Here is an 18,417-nt window from a genome sequence, read left to right on the forward strand (position 1 = left end):
CTGTGAAAGAAAAAACAGACCAAAAAAATAAGCCCAAGAAAAATGAAGAAGATAAAGAAAAATTATCTTTGAGCTACATTCAGGCTCTTCCACTTCTTTCTCTGGAGATGAACAGTACCTTTTATCATAAGCCCTACAGAATAGTCTTAAATCATTGTATTGCTGAGAATAGCTGGTATTCATAGCAGATCATCATACAGTATTGCTGTCACTGTGTACAATGTTTTCCTCATTTCACTTTGTGTCAGTTCATGTAAGTCTTTCCATATTTTTCTGAGAGCTTCTGATCATCATTTCTTACAGCACAGTAGTATTCTATCAAAATTATATGCAATAGCTTTGTTCAGTGATTCCACAATCGATGGACATTCCCTCAATTTCCAATTCTTAACCATCATAAAAAAGCTGCTATAAACATTTTTGTACGCATAGGTCCTTTTCCTTTTTGTTTGTTTTTTTATATCTGGGATATAGACCTAGTAGTGGCATTGCTTGGTCAAAGGATATGCATGGTTTTATAGCCTTTGGGCATAGTTCCAAATTGCTCTCCAGAACGGTTGAATCAGTATATAACTTTGCCAATAGTACATTAGTGTTTTAGTTTTCCCACATTCCCTCCAATGTTTGTTATTTTCCCTTTTTGTCATATTAGCCAATCTGACAAGTGTGAGGTAGTGCTCAGAGTTGTTTTAATTTACATTTCTCTCATCAGTAGTGATTTTATAGCATTTGTTTGTATGACTATAAGTAGCTTTGATTCTTGGTCTGAAAACTGCCTGTTTATATCCTTTGATCATTTATCAATTGAGGAATGGCTCTTATTTATGTAAATTAGACTCAGTTTTCTATATATTTGAGAAATGAATTCTTTATCAGAGAAACTCATTGTAAGTTTTTTTTCCACAGCAATGGCTCCCAACTACATTTTTGCCTCCACCCTATTTCCCCCATTTATCCTACTCTCTCCTGTTTTCCTGTCCATTCTCAAAAGTGTTTTGCTTCTGACTTTTACATCCCCCAAACTGCCCTCCTTTCTATTAGTTCTACCCCCTTCTATCATCCCATTTTCTTCCTATTTTCCTGTATGATGATAAATTTTTATACCCAGCTGAGTGTGTATATTATTCCCTCTTTGAGCCAATTCCAATGAGAGTAAAGTTCGTGTGCTTCCTTCCTCCCTCATTTTCCTCTCCACTGTAAAATCTCTTTCAGATATCTTTTATGTCAGACAGTTTATTCCATTCTACCTCTCCCTTTCCCCTTCTCTCAGGTCATGCTTTTTTTTCTCATCCCTTAGTTTGTTTTTTAGATAATCATTGCATCACAATCCACTCACACTTCTGCTTTCTATGTATATTCATTCTAACTGCTCTAATAATGAGAAAGTATTTAGGAATTATAAATATAATTTTCCCATGTAGGAAGGCAAACAGTTCAATTTTAGTAAGTCTCTTATGATTTCTCTTTCTTGTTTACCTTTTCATGCTTCTCTTGATTCTTGTGTTTGAAAGTCAAATTTTCTATTCAGCTCTGGTCTTTTCATCAAGAATATTTGGAAGTCCTCTATTTCATTGAATGATCATTTTTTCCCCTGAAGTATTATATTCAGTTTTTCTGGGTAGGTGATTCTTGGTTTTAATCCTAGTTCCTTTGACTTCTGGAATATCCTATTCCAAGCCCTTCAATCCATTAATGTAGAAGCTGCTAGATCTTGTGTGATCCTGATTGTATTTCCACAATACTCCCTGGCTAGCAATCCTCGTCCAACACTACAGAAAACAATCAAATGAGATCTTCCTTTCAGGAAGTGGCACTACCCATAAAACCAATCCATTCCATTTGTGGTGAATATACCAATCCAATCTAATTTTGGGCCAGATTGAACATTAAAGAATCAACAGATAAAGTAATCTGGCCTAGAGGCTCAGCCCAATTCTTTACTTTAAAATGTGAAAGACAGTTGTGGGCTTGTTTTTACATATATTCTAAGGTTAACAGTGGAGCAAAAATAATTATGTTCTTTGAAGGCTTGTTCCTTTTCCCTCAAAGAAAGATATTTCATACTTTTATGAACAGAAAGTATATGTAACTTTTGTTGATTTAAGGTAATTTTCACTTAACTTTGTTTTGGAAGTGAGGTAAAAACATTCCAAAGATTTTAAACTCAAATCAGAAAATGATTTTAAAATGCTAGTGAAGGATTTTATGGAGAGAAAAAAACTGCTATTTTTTCCTATGTACAAATAAGTTAGGACTATAGAGAAGGAAGGAACCCTGGCAAAAATATAGATTAATGGAGTCCCTCTTGTAGAGAAAAAACAAAACTAAATAAGAGCATTTTGGACCCCTTGACTACTTATTCCTAGGCCAAAATAAAGGGGGGGAATTAACAAACACAAAGGGATGTACAAAAAATACTGATGAAGCCAACAATCTGTAGCTTCATGGGAAGTGGGTCAGTTCTACGAAACAAACTTAAATAAAATATAGGTAATTTAGAGTCTAAACTCTGACCAGAAAAATCTCAAAATACTTCCCTCCCCATGTTCTAAGATTAGTAGTAATAAATATTTACATTTAAAAAAATTTTTTTGTTTTGTTTTCTCATTTTTTTTTGAAAAACAAACAAAACTCTAACATTTTCAAGGATACTTGGAGTATAAGAACCATTGCCCTTAAGAGATCAAAATCCAATGTAAAAACAGTGCTCTTATGTATTAATCAGATTCAGTAGTGATGGTGTCAGGTGGTCTAAAGGGTATATATATACTTCGTAGAGATGTTCAAATCTGTTATTTAAAATACTATGCCTAAAAGTACCAAACACATCCTTCTACTAGAAAACAGGCATCATCTAATTGATCTATAATGAAATCTCTAGTATCTCTGATATCCATCACCTCCCCCTCTCCTCCATATGGATATTCATAACCCCCTCTCCCACCATAACCCTCTCTTCCACCATAACCACCTCACCCACCATAATCTCCTCTCCCACCATAATGTCTCCTCCCTTGAAAACCCACACCTCTAACCCTCCAAACCCCACCTTCCCTCCACCACCACCCCCACTGGCTCCCCAGACCTTTCACCCCCACCTCCACCTCCTCCCTAACCACCTTGGCCACACCACCACCACCTCCTCTTCCACCTCCACCTCCACCCTAGCCACCCCAGCCACCCCTCTCTCTGCCTTCTTGTCTCTTCTGCTAAGGAGGCATTTCAGGAGGTGGTGGTTCAATTTCAGTTGGCCTTCCTCCTCTGTCTGGAACCCTTCCCATCAGCACCTTATTGATAGTGCATGTAGTCTTCTCCCAGGCAGAACCACTGATTGTTCTAATAATCTTAGACAGATCTTCACAAGCAGCAAGAAGATGGGCCAGTGTAATTATTGTTTTTGGTGATAATGCGTAAGACTTAGACTGCTATAACCTTGGTATATCATCTGTTTTTACCTTGGCTCTATTAGACCATCAAAAGGATTGAACTGTAACATCTAATTGCTTCCTTAACATCCGCCGCCAGCATTCATATTCACAGCAGAGAACATCATTGATCCTTCCCAATCATTCTGCTTGTTCTGGACTTAAATCCATTTTCAGCAATGGTTTTCCTATGTGGTTATTTTGAACTTTTGAGAGAATATCCTTCAACTTTGATTCTACATGACTTGGCACAACAGGAATGTCAGAAGTGGTTGATTTTCATAAGTACAGGGTGTCACAGATAACTTGAAATTCCTCATAAATTTCATTGTTTTTGTCCAACTGTGAACCTTTGAGCTTCTTCTTCTGCAAAATCCATAAAGCTTGAAGTTCTGTACTCAAAAATAATAAAGAATTTCAAAGTCATTTTTCTTTTTTCAATGATCTTTAATGTCTCCTGAGAAGAGTGTTGAATAGCGACAGGCCAATTCTTTCAGAAAGCTACTTATCTCAAGGTGAAAGGTCTCTATATCTTTGCTTCCAGCTGTTGAAGAGATACTTTCTTCTAAGCTACATAATGGATTTATCTGAGATCCCAATCAAATGTAGAGCTCTGAAAATTCAGGTGAGGACATGCCACTTTCTACTGCTTTGATAAGTGCTTGTTCTTCTAAGAGAGGACCATCATACCACAGAGCCTCAAGAGTGTCCAGCACATCCACCTCCATGCTCAGTTCTGGGCCTGGCTCTGGCCTTCTCATGGTTCACCGGTCTTGGTTGGTGCACTGTTCTAAAAAAACTAGTCTGTTTTTTAAAGTGTTATTTTCTCCAGTATTTTTTTGGTTCTCCTTCAGCAAACAGTTGACTCATTTTTCATAATTTTCTTGCATCACTCTCATTTCTCTTCTCAGTTTTTGCTGTACTCTTACTTGATTTTCAAAATCCTTTCTGAGCTCTTCCATGGCTTGAGACCAATTATTATTTTTCTTGGTGACTTTGGATGTCGGAGCTTTGATTTTGTTGTCTTCTGTTTGTATACTTTGGTCTTCCTTGTCACCAAAGTAAGATTCTACAGTCTGATTCTTTTTCTGGTTTTTGCTCATTTTCCCAACTATTTACTTGTCTTCTGAGCTCTTTGTTAAAGCAGTTCTCTGCTTCCAGTGGGGGTGGGAGGTGTATAGTCAGCCACTCCATCCCCCCACAATCTGTGGGCCTGGAGGTCCAGAAACAGTCACTGATGCTTACCCTGCTCCTGCTGCTGCTGCTGCTGCAGACTCCTTCTGCTGCCCTGGGGCTGGGGCTAGAACACTCTACTCTCTCACAAAGGTCCCACATGTTTTTTCCACTGACCTTCCAATTTGCCCTCAGCATTTTGGGATCATGAATTCTGGAAACCACCATAGGTGCCTGAGATTCAGTCCCCTAGACCTGCTCAGGTTCCATCTATGCCAGCAAGGCCCATGCTGGACTGTGCTCTGCTTCCAGCATGGTGGGATAGACACTTCCCAGTGACCTTTCAGGCTGACTGGGGCTGGAGATTTGCTTTACTCTGTCATTCTGTGTGTTTTGCAGCTCCAGAATTTGTTTATAGTAATTTTTTACAGGTATTTGGCTGGGTTTGAGGGGAGAGCACTAGCAAGTCTCTGCTGTTACTCTGCTGTCTTGACTCTGTCCCTCAGAACTCTCCTTTTTTGAAAAAAATTTATTTATTTTTAGTTTTCAACATTCATTTCCACAACATTTTGAGTTCCAAATTTTCTCCCCATCTCTCCCCTGCCCCCACCCCAAAACACTGTGCATTCTGATTACCCCTTCCCCTTGTCTGCCCTCCCTTCTATCATACCCATCCCTTCCCTTATCCCCATCTTCTCTCTTTTCTTGTAGGGCAAGATAGATTTCTATACCCCATTACCTGTATTTCTCATTTCCCAGTTGCATGTAAAAACAATTCTGAACATTTGTTCCTAAAACTTTGAGTTCCAACTTCTTTCCCTTCCTCCCTCCCCACCCATTCCCACTGAGAAGGCAAATAATTCAATATAGACTATATATGTGTAGTTTTGCAAAAAAGACTTCCATAGTAGTCTTGTTGTGAAAGACTAACTATATTTCCCTCCATTCTTTCCTGCCCCCCATTTACTCTATTCTCTCTTTTGACCTTGTCCCTTCCCAAAAGTGTTTGCTTTTCATTCCTCCCTCCTCCCAGTTGCCCCCCTTCTATCATCCCTCCACTCCACTTATCCCCTTCTCTACTTTCCTGTAGTGTAAGATAGATATTCATATCAAATTGAATGTGCTTGTTGTTCCCTGCTTAAGTGAAATGTGATGAGAATATGCTTCACTCTTTGCCTCTCATCACCCTCCTTTACCCCTCCATTGAAAAAGCTTTTTCTTGCCTTTTTTATGAGAGATAATTTACCCTATTGCATTTCTCCCTTTCTCCACCTAATATATTCCTCTCTCATCCCTTAATTTTACTTTTTTAAATATCATCCCTTCCTATTCAACTCACCCTATGCCCTCTGTTTATATATATGTATATAATCCCTCTAACTACCCAAATACTGAGAAAATTCTCAAGAGCTGCAAATACCTTTCCATGTAGGAATGTAAATAGTTCAACTTGTGCTATTCATACATTAAGAAATCTCTTTTTCTTTTTCTCTTTTTGTTGACTTGATATTGAGGCTTCCAGAAAAGGAAGGAAACAGGAAGAAAGAACAAGGTGGGGGGGGGAGGGGGCGGGGACAGCCACATGGACAGTAAAGAAATTAGAAACTGCTCTTGAAAATAGTTGGGGCTCCATAAGACTATTTGAATGTGGGATACATAGCAGAACAAGTGGAGGCCAGCACAGTCAGGAGAGGTCTCCATCACAGAGATCCTAAACAATCAAGAGAAATGGGATCTGTGTTAATGAGACTCCCACCTATAATAAATCCTGTTGTACTAGTGAGGGAGAAAGTAGACTTCTCTTTTGATCATGATTCTCAAATAGAGAGGAAATACCCCTAGCATTATTCCTTTCCCATGAGGGTAATTGGAATTCTCCCCAGATACACTCGAATAAGTGACAGGTCAACCAATAGAAAATGATTACAGATGAATAAATTGGGCTACACCTTTTCCACTTTGTTCAACACAAAATAAACTCCATAATAATATAATTCTAAGTTTCTGAATTAAAGAATGCAGTGGACAGGGACCTGAGAGGGAAAAAAAAAACCCAAAAGATTTAGGGGCTCATGAAGTAGTATAGACCACAGACCACAAATTTTAATATTTCGAGCAATATTTCATTCCAGATGCTGTTTTGAACCCTGCCAGCATGAGCTTAATACTGACTGCTTTGTGCAGAGAACAGAACCACACCATAGCTGGAGGATGGGCAGAGTAGCTTCAACATCTTGTGGCTGAGCACCCTCTGGTGACCAGAATGCCTATTGCAGTCTCTTAGGAAAGGATTATCTCCAGGACAGCCCAGAAATAGTACTTACATGATCCCTTGATTGGTGGTTCAAGTAGAGAGCCTCCTAGTGGGCACCTCCAACATTGTGATTCCTTATTAGATCACTATTACACAGATCTATTGTCTTTCTGCAGAATTGGAGAAGCAGCACCATACAACCCTAGTATTGTTAAAAAAAAAAAAATGATTGTTAGTATGGATATACCTTACCAGTCTAAATGCTGCTGTACAATCAATAAAAAAAAGATTTGATTTTGTCTTCGAACCCCCCTTCAACTGAACATGCCCATCACTGAAAGAAGTGAATTATTCTTTATAGTGAATGCAAACATATCATGCCTGAAAGCCTTGTTGGACCCACAATCTTCTTTGCACAGTTTGCTCCTTCAATGAGGTTATCTTTCAGAAGCTCTGAAGGAGAAATGAAAGAAGACATAGGCAAGTTTCAGGTTTATTTTATCTAAAATAACCAATCCTACTTGTTAAGGTGATAGAAACCATATTGAGAGATTATTTTCCTACATTTCAGATAAATGGGGCTGTAGTAGAGAAAGACAGTTTCTCTTATTCATCTCCTTCCAGAGCTAAGTGAAACACAGCACACTAATCAAACTGACTTGAGTCACTCTAAGTCTTACCATGTGTTTTTCTCTCCATAACCCTGTGAAGCAGACAGTTATTCCCATTTTTTTAAATGAGAAAATTGAGACTCAGAGAGGAGATGTGAATTGTCCAAGGTCAAACACATAGTCAGTGTTAATGTCAGAACTTAAAATCAGGCCCAGGGTGAAGGGTGCATGATAAAAGGTTGAGGGTCATCCATTAAAAAAATTAGGAACAAAATCAAGCATGAGGGGAGAATCCTTTTTCATTATTTTCTTTTCAAATTGAAAAGGGCAGTGAAGTATAATTATGATTATTATTAGTTAACTTATCCTTAAGACAAGCTAAGAGGAGATGAAGACTAGGGAGTTGTCAGAATGAATTAACTTTTTCATGATCACTCAGCTGTCGGCTAGTGACAGATGAAGGATTTAAACTTAGGTCTTCCTGCCACAAATTCCAGCCCTCTAGCCACTGGACCAAGTTGACTGACCACAGAGAACAACAATATAGAAAAAAACAGCTTTGTTCACTGGTCACAGAAAGGAGTCATGGCTAGAAGTTGTATAGTCACACTCTGTAAATACAGATTCTGGAGCTGAAAGACCCAGTTTCAAATCTCACCTTGGTCACTTCCTCCTCCCTGTAGGACCTTGGACAGATCACTTTATTTCCCCCGATCTCACTTAAACCCTCTGTAAAATGAGGGTGATGGACTAGATGACTTCTGAGATCTCTTTTATATCTGTGATCCTTTAATATGGACTAATGGGATCAGTCTGAACTGATGAAAATTTCCATTACAGGCATTCCCTAGCATAAAGGCATTTACTGGGGAAGCTCTTTTAGGGAGCCACTAAAAATGAAGAGAGAGTTTGAAGGATTGTGTCCATTCCTTCTGATTGATTGGTTTTTGTCCTTCATTCTAGAAGAGGACCAAAATGGCATCACCATGATAAAGTGAAGTTTCAATGTGTGTGACTGTGGTTGATCAGACCAATAGGAGCTTGGATTGCTCTATCACAGATTGGGCACAGATAGTCCATGTGAACATTTGGGGTGGTTACTCCAGATTTGTGCATCCCACCTTTCCTTTGTGCTGTTTCAATTCTGCTTTGCTAATAGAGCACAGCACCTTTTCTGATGTTGGGCATGCCATGCTGAGCGATCCTGTGCCAGTGTCTCACATGTCATGCAATCAAATCCAAAGTTCTTGAGACAGACCTTGAGATTGTCTTTGTATTACTTCTTCTGACCACCATGTGATCGCCTGCCCCATGCAAGTTCTCCATAAAGTAGTCTTTTTGGCAAGCATATGTTTGTATTTGAACAACATGACCAACTCATTGGACTTGAGCTCTTTGAAACAGAATGTAAATGCTTGGCAGTTTAGTTCAAGTCAGGACCTCAGTGTCCAGTACCTTATCCTGCCAGGTGATCTTCAGAATCTTCCTAAGACAATTCAAATGGAATCAGTTCAGAGTCCTGGCATGGTGCTGGTATATTGTCCAGGTTTCAGGCATACCACAATGAGATCAGCACAATGTCTCTGTAGACCTTCAGTTTGATAGCCTAATACCTCTTCTCTCTTATACTTTTCTTTGGAGCCTCCCAAACACTGAGTTAGCTTTGGCAATGCTTGCATTAACCTCACTGTCAATGTACACATCCCTGGAAAGTACACTATCAAGGTAATTGAACTTATCCACAGAATTCAAAACTTTTCCGTTTGTTGTAACTGATGTTTCCACATATGGATGGTGTGGTGGTGACTGATGGAGCACCTTTGTTTTTTTTGGTGTTAATTGTTAAACCAAAATTAGCACAAACAGCAGAGAATTGGTCCATACTTTGTTGCATCTCAGCTTCAGAGGCTGCATTGAGTGCACAATCATCTGTAAACAAAAAATCATGCACCAATAATCCCTCTACTTTGGTCTTGGCTTGTAGCCTTTCCCACAGTCTTTTGTATGAAACGTGTCTTCCCTCCATGAAAATGCTCAGATTCCTTCAGAGTCTGGCCAAAGCTCAGATTCTTTAAGAGTGTAGTCAAAGCTCAGATTCTTTAAGAGTCTGGCCAATGCTCACATTCTTTAAGAGTCTGGTCAATATGGTGGATTTTTAGAATCATGCCCACCCTGACGAATGTTCTAATAAATCTTGTCTTTGACTGAAAGAAAGCTTGGGTCGGATTCATTCAAGGCAGGACTTGCATCATTATTTCAGGGTCCTGGCACCCTTAAGCCTCAACAGCTCAATATTAGGAAAACTATCAGCATAATTCTGGAGAACAATTTGAACCTTAACCCAATAGTAATTAGATGGATACAGGAACCATTTACCTCTAACTTCTGTCCCTCAACACTGGAGTGCAGGAGCACTTCTGTTGGCCTAACACTGAGGCAGAAGGGGCATTTTGGCCAGAATTTCTGACTCTTCCCCATAAACCTTGAAATCTCTTTTAAGAAATACCACCTTCTCTAATTGACTACACTATGACAAGCAATGGCTTTATATTCTTCCATCCTGTAAGGCTTCAGTGTGCTGAAGTGGAGGCAGTTGGTATGGGGTGGGTCATGGGGGCATGGCTAAGGATCTAATCTAAAATTTGGACTCAGATTATGCAATCCCATAGAAAATAAACTTGCTGATTTAGTACAATGGGTTTGGAAGGAGAGAACTGGTCAAGTTTTAAGTTAAATAAGACTTGAATTCCCTATCCCCATTCTCACATTTTACTCATGAAAATTTGGTTCCTGAGTGATCCAGGTGATATTTTTAAACTGAGAACTTTAGTTTCAAATTATATTAACACCCCAAAAAATTGAAAAAATAAGAAAAACAAATCATACATTTCTTTGAAACTGTTCTCCCCATTCTTAGCCCTCTTCTCCTAGTGTCTGTGGAGATCCACAGAAGATCAGACTTACAGTTAGCCAGGATGACATCACAGTAGACATAATATGCTTAGGTTAAAGGGTATGAATGGATTTATAGCCCTTTGGGCATAGTTTCAAACTGCTTTACAGAATGGCTGAATCAATTCACAATCAATTCACAACTCTGTACATTAATGTCTCATTTTTCCCAAATTCCCTCCAACATTTGTCATTTACCTTTTCTGTCCTATTAGTCAATATAATAGGTAGGAGATAATACCTCAGAGTTGTTTTAATTTGCATTTCTCCAATCAATAGCGAGTTAGAATATATTTTCATATGGCTATAGATAGTTTTGATTACTTCATCTGAAAACTAATTATATCTTTTAATTATTTGTCAATTGGGGAATGGTTCTTATTTTTATAAATTTGACTTAGTTCTCCATTTGTTTGAGAAATGAGGTCTTTATCAGAGAAATTTGCTTCAAAATCTTTTTTCACAGTTATTATTGCTAACTGTATTTCCCTCCATTATATTCCTCATACCCCCTTTTATTCTATTCTCTCCTTTTCACCCTGTTCTTCCTCAAAAGTGTTTTGCTTCTGACTACTCCCTTCTTCAATCTGCCCTCCCTTCTATCAACTCCCCTTTTCTTATACCCTTCCAATCCTGCTTTTCTGTAGGGTTATATAGATTTCTATACACATTTGTATGTGTATGTTATTCCCTCTTTGAGCCAGTTCTGATGAGAGAAAGGTTAACTTACTCCACCTCACCTTCCCCTTTTCCTCTCCACTGTAAAAGCTTTTTCTTGCCTTTTTTATGTGAGATAATTTATCCCATTCTACCTCTCCTTTTTTCTTTCTCCCAGTACATTCCTCTCAACACTTAATTTTATTTAACTTCATATTCAACTCATCCCTGTGCCCTCCCCCATCTCTCTCCATATCCACACACACACACACACACACACACATTTGTGTGTGTGTGTGTGTGTGTATATATATATAAATATACTCTTGTAACTACCTGCTTAATGACAAAGGTCTTATGAGTTATAAATATCATCTTCACACGTAGGAATGTAAACATTTAAAAATGATTCAGTCCCTTATGATTTCCCTCTCCTGTTTATCTTTTTATGCTTTTCTTGAGTTTTGTATTTAGAAGTTACATTTTCTATTCGGCTCTGGTCCTTTCATCAAGAATAATTGAAAATCCTCTATTTCATTGAATATCCATTTATTCTCTTGAAGGATTATACTCAGTTTTGTTGGGTAGGTGATTCCAGAATTGTTTCACACCATCCCAAGGCAGTTCTTGAGCTCAGACAGGCACCTTCAGGACCCACATTCTGGTCATGAAGCCCAGCTATGATAAAACATCTCATTTTTGCTGTTACCCTTCACTGTCAGGGCTACGGCTCACTGCACAGCCACTGTTATATGTATAAAGATTTGGCCTGTTTAAAGCAGATCTCCTTGAGGAATCCCAAACACATGTGTCTGGTTTCCCTCCTCCAACAGAATAAAGATAGCATTTTCCTATAACCACAGTTGGCTACATTTAAAAATTTTTGTTTTTATTTGATTTGATTTCTTAGAGTTAACTGTAGTTGTGATGATTTGAGACCTTGGGTATTTTTCAAGTTAACAATAGTTGCATAACCTCTGTGACTTTTTGGACATTTGGTTTCAGACATGACATGACTGAGCAAACTTTCTTTAGTTCACTGTTCAGTGTCTTTTCATTGCCATTTTGAACTTGATCCACTAGGGGAGACCAAAATCAAATCTTGCCTACAGTATTTGGCCTGGTAGCAGCTAATTGGAAACAACCAAGTGGAGGAGGGGAAATTCAGAGAAAGAGAACCCTGGAAGGCCTTCCTGCTTCTGTTGGTGCTGTCTGCATTCCAGGAGAAAGCTCCTATTGCCCCAAGAGGGGTTGATTGGACAGTAAACTGTCAGCACTGAGATATTAGGAACAGGTGCAAATACACTCTGTATCTTGAACACTCAGGACCTCAAGACTATAACTTATATAAATTACAGTTTGTTAAATTCTCATATTTTTTGTATTAGGGACCAGTCAGTCAGTAAACATTTCTAAAGCCCTTTCTATGTCAGGTACTATCCTAAATGCTGAGAATGAAATGAAGGAAAATTAAAGAGCAATAAAGCTCTATGTACAGGATAAATAGGAAATAATTAATAGGGAAGGCACAAGAATTCAGGGAGATAGGTGAAGGCTTCCCGATTTTTGGCTGGAACTTGAAAGTAGTCAGGGAATCTTGGCGAAGTTGAGGAGGGAGAGGATTCCACACCCAGAGGACAGTTATAGAAAAAGTCCAGAGCCAAGAGATAGAGTGTTTATGTCTTGGAATAGCTATGAGTCTTTTATCACAGGGCGGGAGAGTAACTGGGGGATGTAAGGTCTAAGAAGATTGGGAAGGTGACTGTGGGGCTATGTTATTTATATTATATTTTATTTTTAATTTATGGAATAAAACAAGCATTTTTATAACATGGCATAATAAAAAAGATGATTGCACATAAAACTGCAAATCTATTATATACCATTTGCTATTCTTTTTAAGTATATAATAAAGTTATGTAAATTTCCTTTTCCCCACACTCACCCTAAAGATGATTAGACACAAATAGACATATATATGTACATTTATACATATATATAGATATATACACACACATATATATACATATATATGTGAAATCATTCTATACATCTATTTATCAGCTTTTTCTCTGGATTCAGGCAGTGTCTTTCCTCACATATTCTTTGTAGTTGACTCTGGTGTTTATAATAGTCAAAACTACTTTTTTGCTCAATGTTGCCCTTAAGACGGTATTTCTATCACTGTACACAATGTTCTCTTGGCCCTGCTAGGTTTTGAATGCCAAAATGAGGCATGTAATCCTGGAGCTGATAAAGAATATTTCAGTTTATTGAGTTGGGGGTGGAAGGGGAATGTGGTTGAACCTATGCTTTCAGAAAATCATGTTGTTGGCTGAATGGAGGATGGATTAGTGTGAGAAGAGACTTGAGGCAGGCAGTCCCACCAACAGGCTCTTATGATAGTCCAAGTGTGAGGTAATGAGGGTCTGTATCAGGATGATGGTAGCATCAGAGGAGAGAATGTGATGTCTTTGAGATATGTTGCAAATGTGAGACCAACAGGTCTTGGCAACAGATTGGAGATGGAAGGTGAGACATAGTGATCAAAGAGAGATGATACCTAATTCAGGAGCCTATGAGACTGGAAGGATATTGGTGCCCTCAAAAGCAATAAGGACATTTGGAAGGGGGATAATGAGTTCGGTTTTGAACACATTGGGTTTGAGATGTTTATGGGACATCCAGTTTGAGATGTCTGAAAAAATCAGGGATGTGAGACTGGAGATCAACAGAGAGATTAGGTCTTGGGTAAATCTGAGAATCATCTGCAAAAGAGATCCTTGAATTTATGAGAGCTGATGAGATCACCAAGTGAAATAGTATTGAGGAAGGAAGGATGAAAAGAAAGAATAAAGGAATTAAAAATAAAGAAAAAAAGGAGGAATGAAGAAACCAAGGAAGGAAATGTGGACAGATATAAGGAAGGAAGGAAGGAAAAATGGAGGAATTAAGGAGATCAACTAGTGAAGTAGAATAGAGGGGGAAGAGATGAATGTTCTGGACAGAGTCCTAGGGGATAAGATGCCCCTTAGTTAATGGGGATGACCAGGATGAAGATCCAACAAAGGAGACTGAAGAGTGGTCAGATATGAACATAACTCAAAAATGGTGCCCTGAAAACATAGAGAGAAGAGCGTATCAAGGAGAAGAGGATGATAGTGTCAGTCTGCAGAGACATCAAAGGGAATGAGGATTGAGAGAGGCCATTGAATTTGGCAATTAGGGGAAGGGGCAGTGCAGAGAAAGGTAGACCTGGATGGTTTCCCTGCTTCTCTTGGTTCCATAAGAAAGCTCATATTGCCAAAGATGGATTGGATGGCAAACATTCTTTGGGCTCTTAGCAGGAATGGCCGCAGATAGAAACAGATATAAATGTACTCTGTGACCTTAAAAACCATCCCCTGAAGATGAAAAATTGTATCAGTTATGGTTTGTTGAATATGTGTAATTTTTACATCAAAAGATGATAGTGTTTTATAGGCCTGGTAACTGTATGAGACCTGGGTCCTTTCTAAAAGGTGAACTTGGGGACTTGTCCAAAAACTGTGCTGAAGGAACTGATTGGGACTTTTCAAATAGAGTTCAGGAGTTTATAGGGAGATCTGTGTATGAACTTTGCAGGACTCTCCAGAGTAAGGCATTGGGTTGAGCTCCTGAAAGGAAAATCCTTCAGCCTTCCTGGAATCCCAAAGATCTTTTTGGAATTGGGGTATGGAGAAACATGTCAAAGGCTTCCTAGGTGATTTGCTAAAAAAAAAAAAAAAAAAAAAAAGTGGACACTCCTATGATGATTTAAAAGAGATGTTTCTACCCTTGTTCCTGTGTACTGACCCTCTTTCTCTCTGGAATTTCTAGTGAGGCCTTGTGGGATGGTCCCCAGAGTAGTTCTTAGAACAAAGGGACAGCAACAGTTCCTACATTAATGCTCATGCTGGCAGAGCAGGGCAGAGCTCAGAATGCAAGAAAGGCAGTACATATGGCAACAGCCTGGTCCTGGCAGAGAGGTAGTGGCAGCTCTCAGAACCATCATAAGGAGGTAATACTCAGACACCAGCATTGGACAGGCTCTGGAACAAGAGTAGCTGGTGAGGCACCAGCAGCCCCTGAAGTTTTCAACCCAAATCTGGGTGGCAAATACTGTGGGCAGTGCTCAAGGCCTGGAATGGGGGGGAAGTGGCATGCCCCAATATTACAGTGCCCAGAGAAGTGTTTGGCCAGGCCCAGGTAGAGGGGCATGATTATATCCCAGCAGTGAGAGTCTATACTTGCTCTACTGACACATAAATGAAAGTCTCAGGTCAAGGAAAGAAAAAAAATAAGAAAGGAAGGAAGGAATGAAGAGAAGGAATAAATAAATAAGGAAATAAGTGAAGACAAGAAGGGATGAAGGAAATAAAAAAAGGAAAGATGGAGAGAAGGAAAGAAAAAAGGATGAAAAGAAAGAAGATAAAAAGTATTTATGTAATATGTGTTTAATATGTACTGGCATTGTGCTAAATGGTTTAAAATATTATCTGATTTGATCCCCACCAAAACCTAGAAGGTATGTCCTATTGATATCTCCATTTTATATTTGAGGAAACTGATCAGACAAAGGTTAAGTGTTACTTAAGTGCAGTCTTTAGTTGGACCTAGCACAATGGATAGTGAAGACCACCAGTGGCTAATGGAAGTGGTGGGGGCTCCAATGGCCCAAGCCCCAGTGGAATGGACTGTGCAAGAAACCTTGGCAAAGTAAGATCTAGTGTAGACTTTTGCTTACTATAATGTGCAACTGATGGAATCCCTCCACATTGCTGCCATTATGGTAAATATTGTACAACTCTTCAATAGGAAGGGCTCATAAGACCAGAGGATGACTGCTAAGAGATGACTTGCTTTCTGATGTGAGCAAGGAAGTGAAACTCAGCCCACGCTGAGCAATGGAGGCTGTCCCTCAGCTGAGATGTCTAAAGGGGCAAAGATATGGTATTTCACCCTCCGTCTACCTATGTGGTTCCTACAGAAGGGGAAGTCCCAACTGCTGGGTTAGGGCGCGACCACTGAGTGAGTAGTAGTACTTGTAGATCCTTGACAGGGAGTTTACTCCTTGGATAGGCTTCCCGCACAGGGGAATGACCTCTTAGTTTCCTTCCTCCAGAAGACTGTTCTCTGGGATGAATCAATACAAGAACATGTAGGATGGGCTGCCAAGGAGGTTTTAATTATGTTAAACAGAAGTATGGAATGTGTGATGTATTCTCTCCTATAAGAGTAATTTTTAAAAAGAATTTGGGTATAGACTGTTTTAGTCCTTGGGATTGGCAACATTTACATTTATTTCCCCTCCTGCCCCAGAGGAAAGTTTTACTGGTGCTATGTATGTATATGTATATATATATATATATATGTGTGTGTGTGTGTGTGTGTGTGTGTGTGTGTGCGCGTGTGTGTATGTGTATGCATGTATATATACATATACACACATACATATGTGTAAGGTTTTATATTTTACATATATAATATATAATGTGATTATATATTTATACATTTAATTAGATTCAATAAACATTTACTAAGTACCCTACAATGTGCCAGGTACCGTAATAAGCACTGGGAACCCCAAAAGAGGGAAAAGACAGTCAAGGAGCTTACAATATAACAAGGGAAACAACATGCAAACAAATGTATACACAGTAAACTATATACAGGATAAACTGGAAATAAATAAAAAGGGAAATCATTTCTGAATGTTCTATCCCTTTCTCACCCTGGAATTGGACTCTGTCATATACAAAAGAGAAACATGATTCTACATGACAAGGTATGCCGCTCTCAGCTGTGAAGAAGGTGTTATGTTTCATTAGCTAATTTCTATAATTATTATTGACTTTCCAGTTACTTAGAGCATTTCTTTCTTTTAGAAATTGTTCTATTTACTCCATTTAGCCCTTGTGTAATGGTCTACTTGTTTTATTCCTCATCAGTCCATACAAATCTTGTTTCTTCAAGTTCCTTGTATTTGTCTTTTCTCACTACACAATGACGTTTTATTATATTCATCTACAAGTTTCTATCTGTTCTTTGTTTTGTAGAATTTTCCTGTTTAAAATTTAAGTTCACAATAAAAAATGAATTAAAAAAATTGTATGTGTGCCTATCTTCCTCAGGCTCCTCCAACCTGACTTGTCCATTTGTTTGTAATTTTCACTAGTTCACAGCATAGACATTCAGCTCTGTGCTGCTTTAATGACCATTTGTTTTGTAACATTCTTGTTTTGACAGATTTGAATGAAATAGAGGCAGCAGAATGTAAACTTGAGCACAGGGACAATCTCACTTTCGTATTGCTGCATTTCGTGGCTAACACAGTGGTTGACATATAGTTGGCATTTAATAAATACTTATTGATTCATTTATTTAGTCTAGGGTTCTTGCCATTGGTTTCCCACTCAGTGAGAAGTCTCAAGTTCTTTTTTCTTTTCTTATACTTTATAGGTTGGCAAAACTTTATTTACATCTAAAGAAAGTGTTCCTTGTAATATGTGTCTTCCGACAACAGGTATTACTGGTTTCCGGGTGAAGAAACTATTTAATGATTTCCTCATTGACACTTACCCAGTTTGTATTGACAGGAAGGGACTTGTTGACTTGTCATGCTATTTTGTTTTGCCTATGGGCATTTGTTCTGTACAGAAACTTCACAACTATTCTGGACTGTGTGTGTCCTTGATGCCATAGTCTAGAAACCACTACTATCAGTCAAGAGAAACTATGGAGAAGTCAGAAGTCATATGGAAAGGAGAAAGTCAGCCATCAGTACCAGAAACCCATTTTCTTATCAATTGACAAAGGAGAAAAAGTTTATAAGATATTTTGAAAGACTTTGCATCTGTTCTTCAAGCCAATTGATCTAGAGACAAAGTGACATTTCAACCCTAGTTCTTATGTTATTTCCAGAACCATCCCCAGTCTCTTGTCTTTATTTTTGTTTGTACTTTATTTTTGAAATTAGTTTCATTTCTCATTAATTTTTGTATACATCAATCTTACAATAAAATTACTTAACTGTGCTTAAATGTGTAGGCATTAATGGCAAGCCATTAAAGCCCACTCTGAAATCTGTCATCTTGCATTTACATGAATACAAATATTTTTCATTCTGATATTTTACCTTTGGTTTACATTATGCTGCATTTTATTTCTGCAGAATCTTCATATTTGTCATTCTTCATGGCAATACACTGGAGGTACTTTGATGTAGCACAATGGTCATCAGCAAATGGGAGGATGGAAAAGGAGAATTCTATCCTTTCAGAGATAGCAAATTGTCACGCTTGTCTCCAATACAACCACACATACC

The 18,417-nt window shown here is 38.5% G+C and overlaps 1 pseudogene; it reads right to left on the reverse strand.

The window, feature by feature from the left end:
• Positions 1–2,751: 2,751 nt before the first annotated feature.
• Positions 2,752–4,186, reverse strand: LOC140531491 (protein FAM98B pseudogene; annotated as a pseudogene).
• Between the last annotated feature and the right edge of the window lie 14,231 nt (positions 4,187–18,417).

This window comes from Notamacropus eugenii, chromosome 3 (genome assembly GCF_028372415.1).
Source record: "Notamacropus eugenii isolate mMacEug1 chromosome 3, mMacEug1.pri_v2, whole genome shotgun sequence".
NCBI classification, from domain to species: domain Eukaryota; kingdom Metazoa; phylum Chordata; class Mammalia; order Diprotodontia; family Macropodidae; genus Notamacropus; species Notamacropus eugenii.